The sequence below is a fragment of the Triticum urartu genome, chromosome 3A, assembly GCF_056163025.1.
Source record: "Triticum urartu cultivar PI428250 chromosome 3A, HENAU_Tu73, whole genome shotgun sequence".
Classification (NCBI taxonomy): Eukaryota; Viridiplantae; Streptophyta; class Magnoliopsida; order Poales; family Poaceae; genus Triticum; species Triticum urartu.
In genome coordinates this window covers 15,691,735-15,702,352 of record NC_141875.1, presented here as the reverse complement: position 1 = coordinate 15,702,352, position 10,618 = coordinate 15,691,735, and positions in this window count along the sequence as shown.

The window sequence follows — 10,618 nt, the reverse complement described above, 5'->3', positions numbered from 1 at the left end:
CTAAACCATGTCCGATCATCACGTGAGATGGAGTAGTTTCATTGGTGAACATCACTATGTTGATCATATCTACTATATGATTCACGCTCGACCTTTCGGTCTCCGTGTTCCGAGGCCATATCTGTATATGCTTGGCTCGTCAAGTATAACCTGAGTATTCTGCGTGTGCAACTGTTTTGCACCCGTTGTATTTGAACGTAGAGCCTATCACACCCGATCATCACGTGGTGTCTCAGCACGAAGAACTTTCGCAACGGTGCATACTCAGGGAGAACACTTCTTGATAATTAGTGAGAGATCATCTTATAATGCTACCGTCAATCAAAGCAAGATAAGATGCATAAAAGATAAACATCACATGCAATCAATATAAGTGATATGATATGGCCATCATCATCTTGTGCTTGTGATCTCCATCCTCGAAGCATCGTCGTGATCACCATCGTCACCGGCGCGACACCTTGATCTCCATCGTAGCATCGTTGTCGTCTCGCCAATCTCATGCTTCCACGACTATTGCTACCGCTTAGTGATAAAGTAAAGCATTACAGCGCGATTGCATTGCATACAATAAAGCAACAACCATATGGCTCCTGCCAGTTGCCGATAAATCGGTTACAAAACATGATCATCTCATACAAAAATTTAGCATCATGCCTTGATCATATCACATCACAACATGCCCTGCAAAAACAAGTTAGACGTCCTCTACTTTGTTGTTGCAAGTTTTACGTGGCTGCTACGGGCTTAACCAAGAACCAATCTTACCTACGCATCAAAACCACAACGATAGTTTGTCAAGTTGGTGCTGTTTTAACCTTCGCAAGGACCGGGCGTAGCCACACTCGGTTCAACTAAAGTTGGAGAAACTGTCACCCGCTAGCCACCTTTGTTCAAAGCACGTCGGGAGAACCGGTCTCGCGTAAGCGTACGCGTAATGTCGGTCCGGGCCGCTTGGTCCAACAATACCGCCGAACCAAAGTATGACATGCTGGTAAGCAGTATGACTTATATCGCCCACAACTCACTTATGTTCTACTGGTGCATATAACATCAACACATAAAACCTAGGCTCGGATGCCACTATAGGGTTTCGTAGTAATTTCAAAAAAAATTCTACGCACACGCAAGATCATGGTGATGCATAGCAACGAGAGGGGAAGAGTGTGATCTACGTACCCTTGTAGATCGACAACGGAAGCGTCAACTTGGTTGATGTAGTCGTACGTCTCCACGGCCCGACCGATCAAGCACCGAAACTACGGCACCTCCGAGTTCTAGCACACGTTCAGCTCGATGACGATCCCCGGACTCCGATCCAGCAAAGTGTCGGGCAAGAGTTCCATCAGCACGACGGCGTGGTGACGATCTTGATGTACTACCGTCGCAGGGCTTCGCCTAAGCACCGCTATAATATTATCGAGGACTATGGTGGAAGGGGGCACCGCACACGGCTAAGAATATGATCACGTGGATCAACTTGTGTCCTTAGGGGTGCCCCTTGCCTCTGTATATAAAGGCTCAAAAGGGGGGGCCGGCGGGCCAAGAAGAGGCGCGCCAGGAGGAGTCCTACTCCCTCCGGGAGTAGGACTCCCCCCCTTTCCTATTTGGAATAGGATTCGCGGAGGGGGGGAAAGAGGAGAGAGAGGAGGAAGGGGGCTGGCCCCCTCTCCTTGTCCTATTCGGACCAAGGGGGGAAGGGGTGCGCGGCCCATCTCTGGCCACCTCTCCTCTCTTCCACTAAGGCCCACTAAGGCCCATATACCTCCCGGGGGGTTCCGGTAACCTCCCGGTAATCCGGTAAAATCCCGATTTCACCCGGAACGCTTCCGATATCCAAATATAGGCTTCCAATATATCAATCTTTATGTCTCGACCATTTCGAGACTCCTCGTCATGTCCGTGATCACATTCGGGACTCCGAACAAACTTCGGTACATCAAAATGCATAAACTCATAATATAACTGTCATCGTAACCTTAAGCATGCGGACCCTACGGGTTCGAGAAAAATGTAGACATGACCGAGACACGTCTGCGGTCAATAACCAATAGCGGAACCTGGATGCTCATATTGGCTCCTACATATTCTATGAAGATCTTTTATCGGTCAGACCGCATAACAACATACGTTGTTCCCTTGGTCATCGGTATGTTACTTGCCCGAGATTCGATCGTCGGTATCGCATACCTAGTTCAATCTCGTTACCGGCAAGTCTCTTTACTCGTTCCGTAATACATCATCCCGCAACTAACTCATTAGTTGCAATGCTTGCAAGGCTTCAGTGATGTGCATTACCGAGAGGGCCCAGAGATACCTCTCCGACAATCGGAGTGACAAATCCTAATCTCGAAATACGCCAACCCAACATTTACCTTTGGAGACACCTGTAGATCTCCTTTATAATCACCCAGTTACGTTGTGACGTTTGGTAGCACACAAAGTGTTCCTCCGGCAAACGGGAGTTGCATAATCTCATAGTCATAGCAACATGTATAAGTCATGAAGAAAGCAATAGCAACATACTAAACGATCGGGTGCTAAGCTAATGGAATGGGTCATGTCAATCAGATCATTCAACTAATGATGTGATCCCGTTAATCAAATGACAACTCTTTGTCCATGGTTAGGAAACATAACCATCTTTGATTAACGAGCTAGTCAAGTAGAGGCATACTAGTGACACTCTGTTTGTCTATGTATTCACACATGTATTATGTTTCCGGTTAATACAATTCTAGCATGAATAATAAACATTTATCATGAAATAAGGAAATAAATAATAACTTTATTATTGCCTCTAGGGCATATTTCCTTCACCCCCCTGCCCCCGTATATAAAGGAGCATGGGGGGGTCTGGCCGGCTAGGAGGAGGGCGCGCCAGGAGGAGTCCTACTCCCACCGGGAGTAGGATTCACCCCCTTTCCTAGTTGGAATAGGATTCGGGAGGGGGAAAGAGGAGAGAGAGAAGGAAGGGGGGCGTCGCCCCCCTCTCCTTGTCCTATTCGGACTAGGGGGGAGGGGCGCGTGGCCCAGCCCTGGCCACCTCTCCTCTCTTCCACTAAACCCACTAAGGCCCATTTACCTCCCGGGGGGTTCCGGTAACCTCCCGGTACTCCGGTAAAATCTCGATTTCACCCGGAACACTTCCGATATTCAAATATAGGCTTCCAATATATCAATCTTTATGTCTTGACCATTTCGAGACTCCTCGTCATGTTCGTGATCACATCCGGGACTCCGAACAAACTTCGGTACATCAAAATATATAAACTCATAATAACTGTCATCGTAACGTTAAGCGTGCGGACCCTACGGGTTCGAGAACAATGTAGACATGACCGAGACACGTCTGCGGTCAATAACCAATAGCGGAACCTGGATGCTCATATTGGCTCCTACATATTCTACGAAGATCTTTTATCGGTCAGACCGCATAACAACATACGTTGTTCCCTTTGTCATCGGTATGTTACTTGCTCGAGATTCGATCGTCGGTATCCCATACCTTGTTCAATCTCGTTACCGGCAAGTCTCTTTACTCGTTCCGTAATACATCATCCCGCAACTAACTCATTAGTTGCAATGCTTGCAAGGCTTCAGTGATGTGCATTACCGAGAGGGCCCAGAGATACCTCTCCGACAATCGGAGTGACAAATCCTAATCTCGAAATACGCCAACCCAACATGTACCTTTGGAGACACCTGTAGATCTCCTTTATAATCACCCAGTTACGTTGTAACGTTTGGTAGCACACAAAGTGTTCCTCCGGCAAACGGGAGTTGCATAATCTCATAGTCATAGGAACATGTATAAGTCATGAAGAAAGCAATAGCAACATACTAAACGATCGGATGCTAAGCTAATGGAATGGGTCATGTCAATCAGATCATTCAACTAATGATGTGATCCCGTTAATCAAATGACAACACATGTCTATGGTTAGGAAACATAACCATCTTTGATTAACGAGCTAGTCAAGTAGAGGCATACTAGTGACGTTTAGTTTGTCTATGTATTCACACAAGTATTATGTTTCCGGTTAATACAATTCTAGCATGAATAATAAACAATCTATCATGATATAAGGAAATAAATAATAACTTTATTATTGCCTCTAGGGCATATTTCCTTCAGACAATACATAGACAACATTTTGGCAGCCATTGAACAGCGACGAGCGGAGCATCCTGAACTTGGGGGTCAGCGTCCAGACCTGGGACTGGCCCCTGAACCAAGAGAAACACTCGGAGCATCCGGTAACGTTAACGTTCTGCTGCGCCTGTGTCTGGACATGAACCAGCGAGAACCCCGTGGAGTCCAGTGACCCTACATGAAGCAAGAAGAGGTCGATGTCATTGTCTTCGTCTTTTTCGTGGTCGTAGCTTTTTTAGAATAATCCAACTCCACTTTATTCAATGTTCAAAGGGATCATTACAATATCATGGGGAAATCCTAGCCATAGGTGGCGTCCCACACCAGGAAAAAACGAAAATTTTGCAAGATAATGAGCTTCAAAATTACAATATCTACTTTCACGGCTAAAATGTCATTCATCAAGTTCGGTTCTCCTTGTATGGATCTCGCAACCAATAGCTGCATTGTCTCCTCCACTACCATCTTCGACATCCTTTACTGCTCATAAACATTATGAAGCAGCAAATAATCTTTGAATAAGATCATTGGCCAATGCTTGTGTTTCCCTACATGCCAGAGTCTCTAGAATCGAAGGATCAACAATATGCGAAAAGATCATAGCTGAAGAGACCAAAGACTCTACAGTTTCACTGCGGCAAATCACTCCAACTGAGCCCGTACGACCATTTCTCGAAACTGCACCATCAACATTAAATTTTCACAAACCTGCCGGCGGTGCTAACCATGCAACCCGTGGATACCTCGTGATCCGAATCTGGTCTGTTTGTGGCTTCGTATCGTCGTGTCCCTATATGCCAGTCGATGAAGAATTTTGGTTGCTCCTTTACTACTGCAGTGGTGTCTTGAATTGTCATTGGATGAGGCCTGGCTACCACGGATGCCTGAGCTATCAGCTGGATGGAACGTATGCATGCCTTCCCTGTCCTCTTTCCGGCATTCTCTCAATCGGTCACTCACGTCCCTCTCTCCTATCTCCAAAACATCACCGCCATCACCTCTAATTCTGGCTATATCCGCTGCTAATTATTGCCACGTTTCATCGGCCTAGTCCCTCCTCGATGTCCTTGACATATTCCCTACTACCTCCCGACCTTCCATCCCTTGACACATGCCCCCATGGTGAACCCAAGTCACAGCTCAGTTCGGATTTGTGGCATTTCAAAGGGCATTGTATCACCTCCCTTAACTCGGCTAATCACTATTAACGTCCAGTGTCATGCCACACTTCACCGATCTATTGTTGTATTGTTTCGTGACAAAAATAGTAAATTACATATAAAACAATTTTTTTGTAAAAGTCAATGCAGAAACTTTAGATGTATCTTCTTTTTTCTCCAAGCTCAGTTGTATCCGCTTTTCAAAATAATCAAAATGTATGCCTCACATTTGCTATTTAACTATCAAGTTAATTAGCTCATTTTAAGTCTACATTTAGATTATAAGTGCTATTAGATTAAAATTAGGACTCGACAATGTGCATTAAAAAACGAAAGTGCTATTCTGAGCTCGAACAGGGGCAACAAGGGCGGAAGAGACCCGCCGCCGCTCCGGCTGCTCCGACGCGTCGTAGTCCTTCTCCTCCGCCTCGTAAGCAAGGAAAGAAGACAGCCGTTCCGTCTGCTCTGCCGACGTCTAACAGTACAGCCAGACGAGGGAGGAAATACAGATTCGGTCCTTCTCTGAAGACTCCAGAGAAGTTACCATATGAGATGACCTCGGAGGAGAACGTAAAGATCGCGCGAACCGAAGTGAAGGATTGGTTTCAAGGGTTGAAAGCACAGAGACATCCACCTCCGGAGGAGAAGGTAGATCCGGTGAAAGCGAAGCGCAATCTGGCTGCCCTGAGAAAACCACCAAAGTCTCTGCCGAAAGGCAACTATGAGCGCATTATTGGAAAGACATTTGTCGAAGCGGAGCGGTCGGGAAGTACTGTCAGTGATCAAAGGATAAAAGAACGACGAGCTGGGAAACAAATTGCCCAGCTCGGCGAACAAGCGAAGCAATCGTGCCCCCCGCTGAAGGTGCCTAGCGACATCGTCGCTAATGATCCGAGGATGGTGCCCGGTTATAGCAATCTTGGAGATTACCTGCCCGACGATGTACATTATGATTTCGTGGAGGTGGAGGCGGTACACAGATTTGAGTACGGGAAGCCTCTCGTCAATGATGAAAGATCTCTATCAACGATGATGTGAAGATTGCATGATTGGTACATGAAAACCTGCAGAGAGTCTGAGGGGAGGAATACTTTGACGCTGAGAGTTAGAGAGGAGCATGACCTCGTTGGAATTGAACTGTTGAATTATCCATTTGAGTAGTTCTTCCAGTTTTTCAATCAAAGGGCCCTCGATAAAGCAACGGTCACCTGCTACTGTCTGTAAGTACTACTACTTCTGTCATTAAGTCTCTCTATATAGGTCAGCTCTTTCATTGCATGTATTTATAATTATCCTCACTATATTATGCAGATTGAAGATCGCCGAATTGAAGAAAAGACAAGTCGGTGATATTGGATTCATTAACACAAATCTCATAGATGCAACTGAGGTTAAATTTCATGCCGAAGATACCGAGGCCAACCTGCTACGATCATTCAAAATAAATGAAAACAAAGATATAATACTCTTTCCTTACAACTTCAAGTGAGTGTTACTGTCTTGTGCATATTCGGTTTCCCTTATATATTAGTCCAGGTTATAGTAATGTAATTGATGAGTTATGCATGCGTGCGCAGTTTCCACTATATTCTCCTAGAGATTAAGCTTGAGCAGGGACTAGTAACCGTCTTAGAATCGAGACGAAAAGATCCCCAGGAGTATGCGAACATGACTGAAATCCTCGAGGAGTAAGTTAAATCGATCATTATCCACCATATCAGCAACTTTGTTCATTTCCTCATATCAAGTAATTGTTTTCTTTTGTCTGGCAGGGTTTGGAGAAAATTCACCAGAAAAGCTCCGAGACTGCCGAAGAAGCTGCAATTTAGATACCCGAAAGTAAGTACTATAGTAGCATGTTCCGCGCGTCTCCTAGTGATTCAAGTGCTAGTTTCATCAATACCATTTGGCATGCTTTCTTATCAGTTTGATTGACCTCTATTTCTTGTAAAGTGGTTGTGGCAGGATCAAGGGAATGATTTATGTGGATACTACGTTTGCGAGTCCATCCGCTACACGACCTGTGAACGGGGGTACACTGAAGAACTATATGAAGTGCGTAAGCAATAATATTCACAATTTTATTTTATTACCATCATTTGTGTTGAGTTTCATTTATTCATATATATATGTATTGACCCCCTTCTTCAAATTAGATATTTCGGATGCGGGATGAACTCCTACCACCAGATCGTATGCGAGCAATTCAAGAGGAATTGGCTGCATTCTTCCTTGACCACGTGATCGCTGAAGACGGAGAATACCATGTGGATCCTGTGTTCGTATATAATTAGGAGATTATATTGTAAGAGATAATTATTGTATATATGTAGCCGGTAGTCTCGGATAGATATACGAGAACTTGTTGTTCGACCAATCTCTCGGAGAAGGAGAGGTGGTCGATATCACTTCTCTCTGTATGCATATATGTTCATGACGATCTTCTGTTTCCTTCGTTTGCTTACTAGCTAGCTAGCGTGTCTAGTCCTCTCTATACGTATATAGTACGTAGCGTCGACCAAGCACGGACATAAGAGAGGACACTTCTCTCTATTAATTAGCTAGCTAACACAATATATGAAACACCTAAATTAACCACCCAAAACCCCCAACCCCCCCCCTTTCAAAAAAAAACAAAAACCCCCTGAAATCCTGACGAGTGGATGCCTATTGGTCCCGGTTGGTGCCACCAACCGGGACCAAAGGCCCTCCTGCCTGGGCTCGGCGCACCGGCCACTTGGACGCCCATCTGTCCCGGTTCTGGACTGAACCGGGACTAAAGGGCTAGGGCATTAGTAACGACCCTTTAGTCCCGGTCCAGGAACCTGGACAAAAGGCCCTTACCAACCGGGATAAATGGGCCGTTTTCTACTAGTGAACATACTTGCTATGCATAGGCATTTTATTGGAAAACAAATTAGCAAGACAAGCAAGATCTAGCATATGCAAGAAAGAAGAAAGAAAGAAAAGCAAATCATAGCGAGAGGTAATTTAGTAACATGAAATTTTCTACAACCATATTTTCCTCTCTCATAATAATTACATGTAGGATCATAGGCAAATTCAACAAAATGGCTATCACATAACATATTCTGAACACGATCCACATGCATGCGAAGTTGACACTCTTCCAAAATAGTGGGATTATCATTAACTAAAGGCATGACCTCTCCAAACCCACTTTTATTAAATAATTCATAAGATTGAACATTATCCAAATATGTGGGATCTAAAGTTGACACTTTTCCAAACCCATTTCAATATTATTGCAAACATTATTATCAATCTCATATTCATCATGGGGCTTAAATAAATTTTCAAGATCATAAGAAGAATCACCCCAATCATGATCATTGCAACAAGTAGTAGACATAGCAAAATTAGCATCCCCAAGCTTAGGGTTTTGCATATTATTAGCACAATTGACATTAATAGAATTGATGGTAGAATCATTGCAATCATGATTTTGATTCAAGGAACTATCAAGTATGGGTGCAATAGCAATAATCTCATGTTTAACATAAGGAACTATAGCAAAATCATCTCCATAAATATTGGCATCATGTCCATAAGAATAGGAAGCATCATGTTCATCAAGGGATATTTCAATCAAATAATCGGAATCATAATTATCTATAGATTCGTGCATATCATTATTTTCTTCCAAAGCAATGGTCATTCTCTCAATAAATTCTTTAACATAGGCATGATGAGCATAGTTTTCATAGCAATATTTAAGTATGTCGGAATTTTCAGATTTGTAGAGAGTAATATCATACTTTTCAATCAAAGAAGCAACTTCATGAGCACCCTTAAAAACAACAAATTCTTCAATTTGTTCGATATCATAGTAACTATAAACACCCTTTGCATAAGAAGATAAGATTTCATTATCATTAAACTCACATAGGTAGGGAAGGTGTTTTTTAGGGTTCTTAGAGCAACAAGTAAAATCATAAATTTCACAAAGATTCCAAGCATAGCATAGCAAACTATTTATTTTATACCATAAGAGCTTCCCCTTTTCAGACAAACGATGACGCACAAAATGAGCATGCTCATCTAAAGATTTTCGCTCAACTAAACTAGTTGGGGTTTCAGCACGAGAACATATAGATCGAAGATGATCCAAGTAGAACACTTTAAGTGGATCCATATGAATAGATTTTTAGCAAGCAAAGATGCAAGCAAATAGAAGGCACATGGAAACACAAACAAAAAGACATACGGGAAGAAGGGCGAAGAAAAGGAAAAGGTTTTCGAAAATCGTTTTAGAAGTGGGGGAGAGGAAAACGAGAGGCAAATGGCAAATAATGTAATGCGAGGGACAAGAGTTTTTCAGCTTCCGCGTGACCTTTCGAATTTAGACATCGGTTCGGCTCATTCCCGCAACCCGTGTCATGTCGTGTCGTGTCGTGACGAGGCGGGCGGTGGAGGAGGAGCGTGCCTGGATGTCCCTCTTGTTCTCATCCTCATACATGTGGAGAAAGAGCCTCCCTTATAAAGAGGTCCAACTCCCTCTAAACTAGCAATGTGGGACTAAACTTTAGTTCCACCTCTTGCCTTGCACGAATGGGCTGCGTGGGCCTCTAGGATTTATTAGGAATTTCTGAAACTGCTATTGGGCTAGGCCCAAAATAGAAAAAATTCCAGCTCGACCTTCTCTTCAAATTAGCTATAATTTAGTAACAATATGTATATAAATATATTATAAAAATACCCAAAGAAAATATATGATTAAATTTGTGTTAAAAAGTAAGTTCCAATTTTATTTTAGTTTCTTAGTAGCAAATTTATACGCAAAGTATCAGTTAAAGTTGGATAATTGAAACTATCCATATCTAAATTGTCAAGTAGAGTATATATTTTTGACCATATCAAAGTTGCCAGGTTTTAATAATAGAGGAATATTTCACATATTTAAGAATGACCCTAGGAAATGAGATGGAAAAGTTGTGAAAGGTAAAATAAACATTCTTTCTACTTAGGTTTTCTCTACCTATTGACAAGAATAACTTAATACAATAAGATATGATATAAGTTTACCTATTCCATTCGATGGAACATCTAAACCATTGCCCAGGAGCAGAAATTTTATTAACGCCACAACTGATAAAAAAATTGCGAGAAAGTTTTTGATCTGTTTATCAACTGTTAATTTAGCATGAAGAACACGAGAAGTAAAAATTACACTTAGGTTTGTAGACCACCTAACGACGACTACAAGAACTGGAGCGAGTTTTTAACTATATATTTATAGTATCAACTGATAGATTTTTAACTATATATTTATAATACCAAT